An 18,351-nucleotide genomic window follows, 5' to 3' on the forward strand; every position below is an offset into this window, starting at 1 on the left:
TTTACAATTTCCTCCTAAATTGAAGTCAAGCTTACTTATCAAATGGTTTGCAGACTCTGATCACCTTTTTGTCCAAAAAAAGGAGACAATATTTGCCTCCTTCTCTAATCTTTATAATACCTCTCTTGTTTTACGTGATCTTTAAAATTTCACTAATAGTGACTCAGATACACCTACTAGTTCATCAGGGATCCTGGGGGGGTACTTCTACAGAATCAGATGACTTGAGTTCAAGGGCAGATAGGTATATTTTAACTACTTTCTTAGTAATCTTGGGTATTATCTCTCCTTTTTTTCTTGTTCTATCATTCTCAGTTTACAATCTTTTTCTATTGTTACTAGGGCTTCAAATAAGTGCTTAAATATCCTAAATAGTGAATTACAATCATAGAGTTAGAGTTAGAAGGAATCTCAGGGACCATCTAGACTCATGCCATTTTACAGATGAAAAAGCAGAGACCCAGAAAGTCTTAGTTACTCCCTCAAAGCCTGGAACCTCCTTCTGTATCTCCAAGTTTCAGACTCTTCAGATTTTATTACCATGTTTCTTCCCATTTCTTGCTTTTCAGATCACTTCATTATTATTAAAACTTTTTGTTTTCAAAACATATACATAGATAATATTCAACATTCACCCTTGTAAAATCTTATGTTTCAAATTTTCCCCCCATCCCCTTCTCTAGATGGCAAATAATCCAATATATGTTAAACATGTGCAATTCTTCTATACATATTTCCACAATTATTCTGCACAAGAAAAGTCAAAAAAGGAAAAAATGAGAAAGAATACATTTTGTATTCTGCAAACAGCAATAAAAAATGAAAACATTCCTCTCTGAGTGCAGATAGCTCTCTCCATCAAAAGACTATTGGAACGGGCCTGAATCATTTCATTGTTGAAAAGAACCATGTCCTTCAGGATTGATTGAATCATTTTTAAAAAATAAATTATATTACTCCATTAAAATTAAGCTCCTTAAGGGCAGGATAGTGGCAGCTAAGTGGTGTAGTGGACAGAGTTCAGGGCCTGGAGTCAGGAAAACTCCAAGTTTGGCCTTAGATACTTAACTAATTGTGTGGCCCTGGCCAAGTCACTTAACCCTGTTTGCCTCAGCTTTCTCATATTTTAAAATGAGCTGGAGAAGGAAATGGCCTTAGACCTGATTTAAATGATAGAACAAGAAGAACAAATTATCATATAGAAACTTTAGAAAAACTTAAGAGATTTGCTCAGGGAGATATAGCTGTTTAATAATGTAATAATGGAATTGGACTTCAACACAGTCTAATATGTATTTGTAAGATTCTGAACTACTGGCTGAGAATATTTTGTTAGATTTTTTTTTATAAAAAATTATTTTAATTCATTAAATGGAACCTAATTTTTCCAGACCTTTTATTTAGAACATAGTTAAGGACTGGACAGCAGAAGCTATACAACTTCTCTGTTATTGTAGTTTTCTAGTTCTTGATATGGCAGCTATTGGTCTTTTAAGATGTTGAAAGGTTGGGGTTGGGTAGTGATTGGAAAATAGCCTATCAAAATAAGATGGCACTCCATGATCATTATATACTTCAACAACAATACTATATGATGATCAATTCTGATGGATGTGGCCCTCTCCAACAATGAGATGAACCACATCAGTTCCAACAGAACAGTAATGAATTGAACCAGTTTCGCCCATTGAAAGAATTCTGGGAGATAGATGACTATGAACCACTACATAGAATTCCTAATCCCTCTATTTTTGTCTGCTTGCATTTTGGATTTCCTTCAAAGGTTAATTGTGCACTATTTCAAAGTCCGATTCTTTTTGTACAGCAAAATAACTATATGGACATGCATATACATATACATATATATATATTGTATTTAACTTATACTTTAACATATTTAACATATATTGGTCAACCTGCCATTTGGGGGAAGAGGTGGGGAGGAAGGAAGGGAAAAGTTGGAACAAAAGGTTTTACAATTGTCAACACTGAAAAATTACCCATGCACATATCTTGTAAATAAAAATTATAATAAAAAAAAAGATGGCATTCCATATCCAGAGAGAGAACAATGAATACTGAATATAGATTGGAGCATGGTATTTCACCTTTTTTAGTTTTTGTTTTCTTTCTCGTGTTTTATTTTTCCCCTTTTGGTCGTTTGATTTATTTTTTGTACAACATAAAGGAATTTCACATATTTAACCTACTTCAGATTATTTGCTGTCTTGGGAAGAGGGGAAGTAAAGGAGAGAGTCAGAAGAATTTGGAACACAAAATTTTACAAAAATAAATTTTGAAAACTATATATGTATTTGTAAAAATAAAAAATTTGAAAATTAAAAAAAAATGAGATGGCACACATGGAATTAGTCAGCAAAAAACTTGCCTTTGCCCATTGTATTTTGGCTCTGCTTATCTCCCTGTTTCATTTTGACAAGGGCATCCTTGGCTCCAACTTTGCTTTTCACTTTTGACCTTATTATTCAATGTTGTTTACCTCAGCATAACTATATTCTAGTCTTTAAATCCATGTACATCTTACAATTGATCTTTAGCATTAGTTATCCTACTCTGATCTCTTAATTCTACAGGTCAAGTTGGTGGCCTATTAAAAAAAAGCAAAACAATCACTTTGCTTGAGACATTCATATTCTAAATAAAGAAAAGCAGCATATATAATAGGAGGTTTCAATTGGCAATCATATGGACCAGGCCCAGTGGTACTTAGGGTACAGCAACAATGCAGAAGGTAATGTGCATTCCTTATTATCATTTCCATTGATAAAACCATATCAACTTCAGATACTCATTTGACAATGGCAGCAAGGCCTTTAATGGTGAGAATTTGCTAATCTCAAACCTCTCTCCCTATTGATTGGTTCCTACTCTACTTCTTTCAAACATGCCCAAGTTGCCCCATCCCTAAAAAGAAAACAATTAACAACAAACTTTTACTATGCTTTACCATCTCCTCAAAGGATTGTCCAATATCTTTCCTCTTCTCAACAGAACTACTTGAAAAACTATTTGCAACCATTGTTTTCACTTCCTCTCCTTTTATTCCTCAACCTTTCTTATTGCTTTGGATCTCTGAGTTCAGAAACTCTTTCCATTATCTAAATGGTCTCTAATCCCCACATCTCAGTTTTTATCCTTCTTAACCTATCTATTGTTGACCACTCTCTCCTCCTGGCTAATCCCGTATTGGTTTTTTTTTTTTTGTGACTCTACTCTCCACTCATCCTCTTCTTATCTATTTGCTTTCTTAATCTTATGTTTGCTGGGTCATTTTAATTGTGAGTTCTTCCTAAAATTTAGGCCTTTTTCTTCACACTTCATCAGCTTTCATGAGTTTAATTATCATCTCTGTGACAATGCTTCCTATGTCCATCTATGAGCCCTAGTCTCTCCCCTAAATTTCAGTCCCACTTCACCAGTTGCTTATAAGATATTTAAAAATGGATATACTGAGGAAATCTCAGATTCATCATGTACAAAACAGCATATTATCTTTAATCCCAAAGGTAACTCCTCTTCTAAACTTCCTTGTTTCTTTAGAAAGGAGAGCATTCTCCCACATTTGTTATCGTGGTTTGCTCTCTCTTACTCACCCTCCATATGCAGTCAAATGCTAGATTTTGCCATTTCACAAAATCCCACATCTGACCTTTTCCCTCCATTCCCACAGAATTAGTCTCTCCTCCTCAAGTCTCTCCCCATTCCAGTTTCATTTTACACAATGTTACCAGTTATTTTCCTTAACCGAAGATTCCACTGTTACTCCCTTACTCAGTCAGCTCCAGTGGCTTCCTTTTGCCTTCAATATCAATTATAAACTTAGTTTCATTTTTAATCTCATACACTCTTATTCCAGCCTATCTTTCTGGCCTCGTAGTACATTACTCCCTCTACTGCCAAACTGACCTCTTTGTTCCTCACAAGGGACATGCTATCTTCCACCTCTGTGCTTTTTCATTAGCTCCATCCCTAAAATGTACTTTCTCCTCACTCACCTTCTACAATCTATCTCTTCCTTTAAGATATTATTCCCAGCCAGGCAGCACAGTGGACAGAGCACTGGATCTGGAGTCAAATTCAACCCCAGACACTTAAAATTTATTAGCTTCATGACCTTGACATTTGATAAGTCATTTAATTCCCATTAATTTGTCCCTCCCCCAAATATTATTCACATTCCACTTTCTACATGGAGTTTTTCCTGATGCCTCCAACTTGCTAGTGTCCTTCCTCCCAAATTACATCAATTCTTTGGGTATGTTTGTATTTATAAACTTTACATTTATGCTGTGTATCTCTTTATCTGGACTTATCTCATGCATTTATGCTCCTTACATAGGTAAGCTCCTTGCAAATAAGAATTTTTTTTTGCTTTGTATTTGTACTTTGTATTTGTCCAGTGGCTGGCACATAATATATGTTTAATAAATGCTTGTTGATTGATTGGCTGGAGGCTCCCAATGTTTGTATATCCCCACTTGACTACAACAAAGAACTTATTTTTTAGCCCACTAATAAAATGGATAGATTGCCAAATCTGGAGTCAGGAAGGCTTATCTTCCTGAATTTAAATCTGGTCTCTGATACTTGCTAGCTTTGTGGCTTGTGGCAAGTCACTTAACTTTCTGCCTTCATTTCCTCATCTGTAAAGTAAGCAGGAGAAGGAAATGGCAAGCTACTCCATCCTAATTGCCAAGAAAATCTTGAATAGGGTGTTGGTCAGACATGACTGAAAAAAAATCAATAAGATGCTCCCTTAGTCCATGCAGACCACTTTATTATTTTGGGAAGTTTTAAAATATAGGTTATCAATTTTAACATCATATATAACTCTTGACCCTTTAGATTAGGATTGAAATCTTGTCAGTAAGACAAGACCAATTTTTTTTAGTTTGTGTATTTCCCAAGCTCTACCTCCACTTCCAAGGCATGAAATAATTATACAGACTTGTCATAGGAGCACTTATAATCAGTTATGGATTTTTATAGGGCCAAAAAAATCAGGATAAAGAAACAGCTTAAATAAAGAGCAAAAAAAAAAAAAACAAAAAAAAAACATGCTAATAAAGAGGCATTTTTGGGAAGAGTGAAAATTTCTCAAAGAAGTCCTTAGTTCATAAAACCATGATGGCCCCTGGCAGTCTCAGTCTGAGTTTTTTGTTCCATGTACAAGAGATTGTACTCTCTTATGCTGTCAATAAAGGCAAATTGACTATCTAGGAGTTGTGTTGTGTGTACTCCTATCACAAACTGCATGTCCCTTTTTCAAAACTTCCATTTTGACCCCAGATGAAATTTTACACTGGTCCAAAGTCTCAGCTAAAAGGGAACCCTTGACCCTCTGAACTACAAATCCCAGAAAACCAGGTAATTTGAGATCTCTTACACGAAACTTAATTAACCCTCAAAAGGTATAACACTTAAACTCCATTTTTATTTGCTGAGAAATCTATTCCACTAGCCTTCTAACTAGAGAAATCCAACTGAGCTACAGAAGCAAGGACAGCAAATGAAGTTTGTTGTGAGTAATTGCATTGCCAGTCTGGTATGGAAAGGTGGTATTTAGCTGGTATTTAGAGAGAAAGACGGGTAATTACTCTTGCTGGTGAATGTAAGACTGGCCATAACTATTGTTTTGGAAGAAAATTGGTTTAGTAGTTAAATGCTTAGCACAGTGCCTAGCATATGGCAGACCATAACTGTCTATTGATTGATTGATTCATTGAAGTAAATTGATATGTTAGACTTTGAGAACACATAGGGAAAAAATTAAACAGCTCTTGTGCTCTTGGAGTTTACATTCTGATGGGAATTAGGGGAAAATACAATACCTATATAGGAAAATAAATACAAAATAATCTGGCGGAGGGGAAGTCCTAACACCTGAGAAAATTAAGAGTGACCTTATATAGAAGTTGGCTTTTGAGTTCAGCCTAGAAAAGTAAAGAATTCTAAGACACTTAAATAAACAAGGTGAGGTTTTCCACAAAAGTATGGGATAGTGTTATTTGTAAAAGAAATAGAGGTGGGAGATGAAACATCATATGAAATAGCAAGTAATATTCTAAAATAATAGGATAGATAAAATGGGGAGTGGGTTGGGAATGATGAAACAGAATAGTATTGCATGATGAGAAGGAATGTTTGTGTTAGAAAAAACACGAGTTGGAGGGGGAAGAATAGTAGAAGGTATTGAGATATCTACATCAATGAGAAGGAAGATGATGCATATTTTATCAGCATATATTTTAGAGCACATGCAAAGAGAAAATAAGTGTGGGTTTTATGAACAGCTTAAAACTGAAAACAGGTTATTTTAATTATTGGATGATAGCATTTCTTTCTGATCTCCCACCTCTTTGCCCCCAAAAAGAAAAAAAAAACTACTACTAAGCTCTTGATTTACCTTAATGGTAATCTCATCCTTGAAAAATCAGAGAAACCAATTCTGGACCTTGAGAGAAACTAGTTACTTAAATAGAACCTTGGGATAACTGACTACATCTTTGAATTTATGAGTAGTAGATTCACAATATAATGTTTGCCAAGTATTTTGGGAAAATAAAATTGAAAGGATTTCCTCCAAAAAGGTATCAAAGAACTCTGATCACTACAATGACCAACCATGATTTCAGAGGACCAATTATAAAGAATGCTACTTACCCCCTGACAGAAAGGTGAAGGATTAAATAAATAGAATAAAACACACAATTTTGAACATGGCCAAATGTGAAAATTTGTTTTGCAATAATCAAAAATATATTTGTTACAAGAAAAAAGAAATAGCAAGTAAAGAAGGCAGTTTGGCTAGAATATATTTTGTTTCAAGAGTAATAATATACTTGGAAATTCATTTGGAACTTGAAGGTGAAAAACTTTAAAGGCCAAACAGAGGGGTTTGAGTTTGTCCAGAAGTAGTAGGAATGTGGTAGAACTCCAACAGGGAAGTGACTGTATTCTAGCTAAAATAGATTATTTGGGTTTCTTATACTTGAGATTCTCTCTTTTATTGTCATGCCTTTACACACAGATACACACACACACACACACATACACACACGTTTTTGATTGGAATGTTCTTCATCCTGTTCCTAGAATTCTTAAGTATCCCTTCAATTATGAGTACGCACACAAATACTTTTTTTATTTTGTATATTGATTATATTTTCTCATTTGTGGGTAACAGACAGGCTTTTATAATTACTCTTTCAATAGAATGCAAGATGACCTATCCCAAAAATCTTAATATAGTTTTAAACTACTAAAGTTTAGGCTTAAACTTTAGTATCTTAAAAATGCATTCCAATTTTTGGAATACACTGTATGAGGTATTGAAGCTATTTAGTTTGTCCCAAATAACTGATACCTACTTAACAGGTTCATCTATTTAGAAGTAGAAGGGCTTTTAGAGGTTGTAGAATCAAATCCTCTCATTTTACACCAGGAAACTGAGCACTCAGAGAGGTTATATAATTTGGGCATAAGGCTCTACTCAAAGATTTGAACGTTCAACAATGATTGTTGAACTTAAACTCCAGCTAGATCTATGATCTCAGAAAGAGGTTTTTGTGGGCTGATTTATGGACTTGATCAGCAACTTAAATTTGTTTTCAGGTGATAAAATGCATTAATTACACAAGCTATTGATATACAAATGGACGTTCAACACTACCTGCTTATAAATTCAGGGCTTCCTTGGATGGCTTTGTTGATATATTACATATATATATATATGTATGTATGTATGTATTTTTTTTTAATCAGATGCTTACATTTGAAATAAGAGGATGGTCTCCTTTCAGTATCATATAACTGACTCTTTAGTGCCATCTTCAGTTTTTTTTTTAAAGTGTTTATATTTCACATTTATATGCACAGTCCTTTACTGGGGAATTTTGGCTCAAACAGGCTGGTACAGCCAAAATTGTCTTTATTTGATGTTTTGAATGATGAGTTTATAGTATTACGGTATACGTTAAACCTAAAGTCTAAACACTGAGATAAGTTAACATTCTAGACAACATGAAATCTGAAAAAAAAAAAAAGTCCATCAAAGTTTTTTTGGTTTTGTTTTTTTCTTCCTGAATTTAATCAAAATGTCTGTTTGTAATACATAGTTATTAACTAGTACTTACAAGGATACTTCTATATAGGAATAAGATGTATATGTCCTCAGTGGAAGTCATGCTTTTCTGAGCAATGAGAATCAGAAATATGACCATGACAGAAGGAAAAAAAATCACACAGGGCTGTTCCTCTTATTAGAGGCAGATAGTCTAGGGCTCTAAGAAATAGTAATCAGAAATGCTTTCGACTTTGGTAATATGATTTTATGGCACCTTTGCCACCCAATTTCATTTCAATTCACTAATAATTTTTTAATTAATTATATATATGTATATGTAATTATAATTATAATTTTTTGACAGTACATATGCATGGGTAAATTTTTTACAACATTATCCCTTGTATTCACTTCTTTTCCAAATTTTCCCCTCCTTCCCTCTACTCCCTCCCCTAGATAACAGGCAATCCCATGCATGTTAAATATGTTACAGTATATCCTAGATACAATATATGTGTGTAAAACCGAGTTTCTTGTTGCACAGTACGAATTGGATTCCGAAGATAAAAGTAACCTGGGTAGAAAGACAATAGTGCAAACAGTTTACACTCAATTCCCATTGTTCCTTCTCTGGGTGTAGCTGATTCTGTCCATCATTGATCAACTGGAATTGGAATAGCTTTTCTCTATGTTGAAGATATCCACTTCCATCAGAAGCCATCCTCATACAGTATCATTGTTGAAGTGTATAATGATCCCCTAGTTCTGCTCATTTCACTCAGCATCAGTTGATGTAAGTCTCTCCAAGCTTCTCTGTATTCCTCCTGCTGGTTATTTCTTACAGAACAATAATATTCCATAACATTCATATACCATAATTTACCCAACCATTCTCCAATTGATGGGCAGCCATTCATCTTCCAGTTTTTAGCCACTACAAAAAGGGCTGCCACAAACATTTTGGCACATACAGGTCCCTTTCCCTTCTTTAGTATCTGTTTGGGATATAAGCCCAATAGAAGCAATGCTGAATCAAAGGGTATGCACATTTTGATAACTTTTTGGGCATAGTTCCAGATTGCTCTCCAGAATTCACCAATAATTTTTAAGGCACTTATTATGTGCAAAACTTATATAAAAGTCAATATGGCATAGGGGATAGAGATCCAGTCTCAGAACCAGTAAGGGTTCAAAGTATTTCCTCTCATACATACTAGCAGTGTAACCCATCAGTATGCCTAAATAAACCTGTAAGACTATAAATTACAGAATATTGTCAATATGTATCAATGAAGAGAAAATCTATTTATGGTATTCCCTACAGATTTCCTGAAGAAACCACTAATTTAGACCCTACCCTATCAAAAAATTGCATTAGACACCACGCAAGATCCTGGAAAGAGAAAGACAAAAATGAGATAGTTTCTTCCTTCAGATAACTAGATATTCATGTAAAGGGAATTCTGAGATTTCATAGCCAATGTGTCTTGTTTCATATTGCCCCAAAAATAAAGACTACTAGCCTTTGTCAATCTGTAAATAATTTGAAATAACCAAGGAACTAGTCTCAGCTAGTCAGTTCTAGAAATGATTACAAGTGCTAAACAAGTGATTTATAAATGAATTCATATGTCAGCGAGGTTATACTTAAAATTCTGCAAGCTAGGGGGGGCAACTAGGTGGCGCAGTGGATAGAGCACCAGCCCTGAATTCAGGAGGACCCGAGTTCAAATCTGGTCTCAGACACTTAACACTTCCTAGCTGTGTGACCCTGGGCAAGTCACTTAACCCCAGCCTCCAAAAAAAAAAAAAAAAAAAAAAAAAAAAATTCTGCAAGCTAGCTTTCAACATTATATGAACTGAGAATTACCAAAAGAGCTAAGTGATTTTTTAAAGAGGCAGAGGAACTAGAAACCAAATTGCCAATGTTCACTGAATTATGGATAAAGAAAAGAGTTCCAGAAAATATCTTTGTCTGCTTCATTGCCTGCACTAAAGTCTTGGAGTGTGTGAATCATAATAGCAAATCTTTGACGAAATGGGAGTATCAGATGATTTTATTTGTCACCTAAGGAGCCTTTATGCAGACCAAAAAGCAACAATTGAATTGAACATGAAAAAGGAGTACAACAAGACTATAAATATATTTATTTCATTTATATGCAGGATATATTATGTGCAATATCAGGTTAAATGAATCAAAAGCTGCAATTAAAGTTGCCAAGAGCAATATCAATAATTTCATATATGCAGATAATACCACCCTGATGGCAGAAAGTAAAGAATTAAGAAGTCTCTTAATGAAGGTAAAAGAAAAGAGTGGAAAAACTGATTCTAAGCTTAACATAAAAAGATAAGATCTTGGCAATTGGTCTCATTGCTTCTGGCAAGTAGAGAAAAAAATGGAAGCAGTGTTCATTTTTTTTTTTTTGCTTGAGTTCAAAGGTCATTGCAGATGGTGACTGCAGCCATAAAATTAAAGACACTTGCTCCTTAGAAGGAAAGCTATGGAAATCTAGACAGCATACTAAAAAACAGGAATATCACCTTGCTAACAAAGGTCCAAATAGTCAGAATTATGTTTTTCCCTTCTTAATAGCTGTAAGAATTAGATTATAAGGAAAACTGAGCACTGCAGAATCAATGTTTTTGAATGGTGTTATTAGAGAAGAACTTTGAGAGTTCCTTGGACAGCAAAGAGATTAAATCAGTCAATATATAAATAAATTAATTTAGGCTTCTCAGTGGAAGGTCAAATACTAGAGCTGAAACTTAAATACTTTGGCCACTATAATGAAAAGACAGGACTCATTGAAAAAGACCCTGATATTGGGAAAGATTGACAGTAAAAAGAAAAGGGATTGGCAGAGAATGAGATGGATAGATATTATCATGCAAATAATTAACATGAACTTCGAAATTCAAGAGAGAGTGGAGGATTGTAGTGTGCTATGCTATCACAGAGAGTTGGACACAACTGAACAACTATAACATATTGCTTAATATATAACATAATATTAACATAGTAACATAGTGAGGATCTTAAGAAGGATTTGGACATAAGTCTTCCTAACTTCAAACCCACCCAATCTATTCACTATTTTTACTAGTTGCCTATAAGATAGTACTCTGATAGTAGCATTTGCATTTTTAAAAAAGTACAATTAATTAGAGAAATACAAATTAAAATAACTTCCTAATATGACAAAAAAGGAAAATGATAAATGTTGGAAGGGATGTGGGAAAACTGGGACACTAATGCATTGTTGGAGGAGTTGTGAAATGGTCCAACCATTCTAAAGAGCAATATGGAACTATGCCCAAAGGGCTATAAAACTGTGTGTTCTCTTTGATCCAGGAATACCATTGCTTGATCTGAATCCCAAAGAGATTAAGAAAAAAGTGAGAGAGGAATGCAGAAGGACCTATTTATATCAAAGCATTTATAAGAGTTTCTTTTTGTGGTGGCTAAGAATTGTAAATTGAGGGGGATGCCCATCATTTGGGAAATGGCTGAACAAGTTCTTTTATTATTGTAATGAAATATTATTGTGCTATAAGAAATGACAAGTAGAATGATTTCAGAAAAAACTTGAAAGACTTTTATGAACTGATACAAGGTAAAATGAGAAGAACTAGGAGAACATTGTTCAGCCCAAGAGCATATGGTATGATAATTCTGATAGAGGTAGCTCTTTTCAACATTGTGGTGATTCAGGCCAATTCCAATAGAGTTGTGATGGTCAGACCCATCTGCATCCAGAAAGAGAATTGTGGGGACTGAATGTGGATTTCAATATAGTATTTTCGCTTTTTTTGCTATTGTGTGCTCATGTTTTGTTTTGTTTTTTTTTTTTTTTTTCTCTTTGACCATTTATCAACTGGAGAATGGTTTGATTTCTTATAAATTAGGGTCAGTTCTCTATATATTTTGGAAATGAGACCTTTGTCAGAACCTTTAACTTTAAAAATATTTTCCCAATTTGTTACTTCCCTTCTAATCTTGTTTGCATTAGTATTGTTTGTACAGAAACTTTTTAGTTTGATGTAATCAAAATCTTCTATTTTGTGATCAATAATGATCTCTAGTTCTCCTCTGGTCATAAATTCCTTCCTCCTCCACAGGTCTGAAAGGTAGACTAGTCTCTGTTTCTCTAATCTATTTATTATTTCATTCTTTATGCCTAAATCATGGATCCATTTTGATCTTATCTTGGTATATGGTGTTAAGTGTGGATCATATGGAAATGTTTTACATGATTGCACATGAATAACATATCAGATTCCTTACTATTACAGGGAGGAAAAGGAGAAAGTGAGAGAATTTGGAATGCAAAATTAAAAAAAAAATGTTAAAAATTATTTTTAGTGTAATTGGGAAAATATAAAATGTATATATATATATATTTTCTTTTAAATTATTTTATATATATTTTGTTTTTTCACAAGTATATTAACTTTTTAAATACACACTTCTTTATGAATCATATTGGGAGAAAAAAATTTGAACAAAAGGGAAAAACCATGAAACAAAAAAAAAAAAAGAAAAGAAAAAAAAGTGAACATAGCATGTGTTGATTTACATTCAATTTCCATAGTTCTTCTGGATGCAGATGATGTTTTTTCTCCAGTTTTTTGGAATTGCCTTAGATTACCGAACTGCTGGGAAAAACTAAGTCTTCACAGTTGATCATGGCACAATCTTACTATTACTGTGTAAAATGTATTCCTGGTTCTGCCTGTTTTGCTCAGCATCAGTTCATGTAAATCTTTCCAGATCTTTCTAAAATCAGTTTGTTCATTTTTTTTTATACAACATTACTATTCCATTGCTTTCCTTGGTTCTGTTTGATCCTTTAATAATCAAAAGAGCCCCACACTTAGATAAGTATTTATTAAGCACTAAATGCTAACTGATGCAAGGCATAAGTTAAATACTTCTTGACCTCTCTGAGAAGTTTATATTCTATAATGGGAGAAAACTTGTTCCAGTATAAGAACTGAGAAGAAAAAGCACTAAATAATCCTGCTAACTAGATTATTTCAGAGTCTTGGAGAGACTTACATAAACTGATACTAAGTGAAATGAGCAGAATCATTATACACAGCAACAATACGATGATCAATTCTGATGGAAGTGGCTCTCTTTAACAATGATATGATTCAAACCAATTCCAATTGTTCAGTGATAAGAGAGCCATCTACACACAGTATGGACCACAACATAGCATCTTCACTCTTTTTGTGGTTGTTTTGCTTGCATTTTATTTTGCTTCTCTTTTTTTTTCTGGTTTGATTTGATTTTTCTTGTGTTACAAGATAATTATATAAAAATGTATGCATATATTGCGTTTAACATATATTTTTACCATGTTTAACATATATTAGACTACCTGCCATCTAGAGAAGGGGTGCGAGGAAGGAGGAAAAAATTTGGAACAAAAAGTTTTGCAAGTATCAATGCTGAAAAATTACCCATGCATATGTTTTGTAAATAAAAAGTTTTAATAAAATTAAAAAAAAAACCCAAAAACTATTCCATTGCTTTCATATACTATAATTTATTTAGCCATTTCCCAATTGCTTTTCCATTTTCCAATTCTTTGCTACCACAAAAAGAGCTGCTATAAATATTTTTGCATTTTTCCCTCTTTTATGATTTCCTTAGGATTGAGACCCAGTAGTGGTACTGTTGGGACAAAAATGTATATATTTTAAAGTATTAAAAATTGGTGATTTACAATAGTGCTCATTTAAATGCTACCAGTATTACAAGAATGTATTTGTTAATTTGGGATACATTAGCCAGATCATGGTACTAGCTGGAATTTGGATTCTAGCCATAAATATGATCCATGTTCACCTAAACTTGAAAAAGAAAACTCTCTGATTTTATACTGAGAATTAAGTGCCTTCTGCTCTTTATCTTCACATTAGCCAATGGGAAAGTGGCATTACACACAAACTTATTCCAGATTTGAGAATATGGCTCACTTGGGGTTGTGAATCCAGACTAATATTCTGCTGCTTCTACTCTGCTGTCCATCTTTTTTTAAGTGCCTATGAAAATCATGTGGAATTATGTGATGTACAAGCTGCCAGCCACAGGATAGAGGTTCTTTTGTTTAGCCATGCATAAACCTGGTTTAGAGAAAGAAGCCAGGAAGATGATAGGGGAGGTTCCCTTTCCACTGTATGAGCAAGAAATGTTTGTCAAGCAGTGCAAAGAAGAGAATTAAATCTTTGTGTGTATCTTAGATTCTGAGCTAGAAGGAAACTTAGAGGTTATAAGGTCCAGTCTCTTTGTTTTATATATGAAGAATCTCAAATGCTATAGGGCCAGTGCTTTTTTTCAAGGTCACACAAGGAAGGTTTGAGTTCAGGGCCCTGGACTCCAAATCCTTTTCTTTCCATCCTGCATTGATACAACTTAAAGCATGGACCATTTTTAGAAGTCTGATGAAGCCTTTGAACTCTTCAAAATCATATTTTTAAATGCAGAAAATAAAATAGGATTACAAACAAGTTAATACATCAAAGGTTAAGAATCCCTAAGAAAAAAAAATAAAAATAAAAAATCCCTAATTAAGGTGGCGGTATGCTTGATTTAACTTTGTTTTAGTGATGTATTTTCCAGTGTTATGGCATGGTTGTAGGCTAACCACTTAGCAAAAACAGTCACTCAACCCATAATATCCATTTGTCTTCTGAATTGCCTCCCAGTCATAATAGTGATAAATAGTAACAACAACTACAGTAATAGCTAATATCTTGATTGTCTCCTTTTGAATGTAAATAATAGTTATTTCTGCTTTGGCCAGAAATACTGAGGGTCTTCCCCTCCCAGATTGATCCATTCATTAACTTATTTATTTAGATTTTATTCTTTGCCTTAATTGCTTCTTTGACATACATACATACATACATACATATATATATATATATATATATATATAATCACTGAATGGATGTGCCTCAGTCAAATTGAGGCATGTTTGAAGACCTTAGTTTAAAAAGGTTTCCCTTTTCATTCAGAGTCATCACCAGTCATCCTGATCTCTATCTGGCCATTGGACCCAGATGGCTCTGGAAGGTGACCTTGCACAGCTCTCCCTCACTTAAATCCAATGGCATTACCTTCCTGATATCATGAAGGGAAGGACAAAACAACAAGGACAACAGCAGTACTTATACATGCCAGGTACTGTGCTTAAGTACTTTACAAATATTATCTCATTAGATTCTCACAACAATCTTCAGAGATAAGTGCTATCTCAATTTTACAGATAAGGAAACTGAGGCAGAGGTTAAACAGTCCAAGGTTATATAGCTACTAAGTATTTGAGAACAGATTTGAATTTTGGTTTTTCTAACCTAAGCCCTATCCTTTATCCATAGTATTTTAACTGGTAGTTATAAAGCACTTGCATATTTTCAGGACAGAGAATACAAATTATGATATGCTGTGATTATGATGAAATATTATTGTTCCTTGGGAAATGATGAGCAGGATACTCTCAGAAAAAACCTGGAAAGTCCTCTATGAACTCAAGGAAAGTGAAATGTCCTGTGTACAAAGTAATAGAATTGTTGTGGGATGATCAGCGGTGAATGACTGAAGTCCTCTGAAGGACTTATGAGAAAAAGTGCCATCCCTACTTTTTTTTTTAAACTTTATTTTTCTTGAGGATTATTTTGGAGGAGATCTATGGTTTTTGCATGTTCCCATCTTTTACAAGAAGTCTTTCCCATCTTATAAAATCCCATCTTTTACAAGAAGCCTTTCCCAACATCTCTTAATTCTGGTGCCTTCCCCCGTTTTGATTATTTTCTATTTATCCTGTACATAGCTTGCTTTTAGAATATATTTGCTTGAAATGTTTTCTCCCCTATTATATTGTAAGTTCCTTGAGAACAAGAACGATTTTTTGACTCTTTTTGTATTCTTGGCACATAGTAAGTACTTAATGTTTATTGATTGATTAAATGGTTCATAGTCACTGACCTAATGATTAAACCAGACATCAAAGAAAGAATTTGAAAAAATATTTACAACAATTTTTTTATGTAATGACAGTTGAAAATTATCAACTGTGATAGTGAGGAAAAGTGGGAGCTATAACTTATGATTGGCTAAGAGACTTCTAACCCCTTTAAATGGCATGGAGAGACTCTGAATAGAGAGAAAGAGAGAGACAGAGACATATTTGAGATACATAAGGTGCCAGATAGGAAATATTCTTGGAGTCATAGACATATGAGAAAGTTGCCTTGGATTCTGTTTAGATTATCTTCCATCCCAACCCTAAGAACAGATTTCTTCAGTAATTCTCTAGCTGGTTGAATTTTCATCTTGCTCTCCTGATAAAGAATTTATTTACTCTTGTATATTCTTTCCTAAATTCTAATCAGCTACTTCTGTTTACTGTTTCTTTAGATAAAGGGATTTATGTGATGGGAGAGAGCTGCTGGTGAGTTTGCTTGTCATAAATCTTTCCTCCTTTTAATTCATCCTTCATTTAACTACCAAAGTGCAAGTCTGATCATATCACCTCTCTCTCCCCACTCAATAAACTCCAGAGCCTCCCTATCACCTGAAAATCCTGTGTTCAACAATTAAAGTCTAGCATAATCCAGCTACCTTCTCCCTTCCCAATCTTCTTATTCCCCACCACATAGTATTCCTTCCAGTGATACTGGCTTCTTCTTGTCTGTTCCATGAACAAGACACTCCATCTTTCAGCTCTGGGCATTTTCTCCTTCTCCAATATCAGAAAGATTGCCTTCTCATCTCTGCTTGCTAGCTTTGCTGGCGTCCTTCAAATTCCAACTAAAATCCCTTCTTCTACAGGAAGCTTTTCAAATCCATCTTTGCTTTCCCTTTGTTAATTATTCCCTATTTATCCTGTATGTAGTTTGTTTGTACATATTTGTTGCCTCCATTAGATTGTGATTTCCTTGAGAATAGGGACTGTCTTTTCCCTCTTTTTTTTTTAATCTTCAACGCTTAGCAGGATACCTGGCATAGTAGGTGCTTAATACTTATTGACTAAGTGGTAAGGAAAATCAATTACTCTTTTTAGAGTGACTGGGGAAAGTGTTTTTTTTTTTTTTTTTCCTGACCCCTAAAGAGGCATCAAACTCCTGGACTACAAATATTTTATATATGATATAGCCCAATACTCCTCTTGGATATAGAGTAAAAGAATGGGAAATGGTAGCTGGGCTTGAGCTTGCCTGCTGCCCTTCTAAGGTATTAGGGGTATAATTATGTTTTCTTTTTTTTCCCATCTGTTTTCTCTGGTATCATGCTACATCCAATCTCTCTATTCTGCATATTAAATAACTAACCATCTACATTATACTATCACAAAATCTATGAGGGAGTGATCATTTATTTTCCCCTAAGATTCTCACAATATCCCATCAATGGCTAGACCACAGAGCATACAAAAGAGAATAATGTGCAATAACCTTGGAAAAGTAAGTTGGATCCAGGTTGTGAAGAATTTTAAATATTAAACAGAGAAGTCTATTTCTTATCCTAGAGGTAATAGGGACCCATTGGAGATTTTTGAGATGATTGAGATATGCTCAGACTTATGAGTTAGGAATATCACTTTGGAAACTGGGAGGTATTGGAGAAAGAGAGAGGAGGTAAAGAGATAGATTAAGAGGCTATTATAATAGGCAAGGCAAGAAGTGATGAGATGGGTTGGTGAGCCATATTAGTGGAGATATGGGGACAGTTACAAAGATTTTGTAGAATGGAATTGACAAGGCTTGTAACTGACTAGATAAAGCAGATAGGGAGAGTAAAGAGTTGAGTTTGACGCTAAGATTTAAAATCTGAATATCTAGAAAAAGGGTAATGCTCTTGTTCTGGGTTGGGCCTGATTCATAACTTAGGTTTAATATTAGATAGAATGAGATATTCATAGGTCTATCAATACTTATTAAAAGGCTGTTTACTTAGCAGGAGAATGATATTTGATAAGGACAGAAAAAATCCAGACCTTCTCTGGTATGAAAGGACAGGCAAAAATTTTATGTATGTTTTCCAGGTTGTGGGTGGCACTACAACTCTTAACTCCTATGATGTGGAAGGGATAATTACACAGAGAGAGAACATTTCTTAAGGATTTACTATGTGTCAGGCACTGAATTAAACAGTGGGAATACAAATTCAAGCAAAAGAAAGAGAATCCAGAAAACTAGGAATAGTTCCATGAGAATGAAGGCACGTTGACCTGGCAATTCCAATA

The sequence above is a fragment of the Sminthopsis crassicaudata genome, chromosome 1 (genome assembly GCF_048593235.1).
Source record: "Sminthopsis crassicaudata isolate SCR6 chromosome 1, ASM4859323v1, whole genome shotgun sequence".
Lineage (NCBI taxonomy): Eukaryota > Metazoa > Chordata > Mammalia > Dasyuromorphia > Dasyuridae > Sminthopsis > Sminthopsis crassicaudata.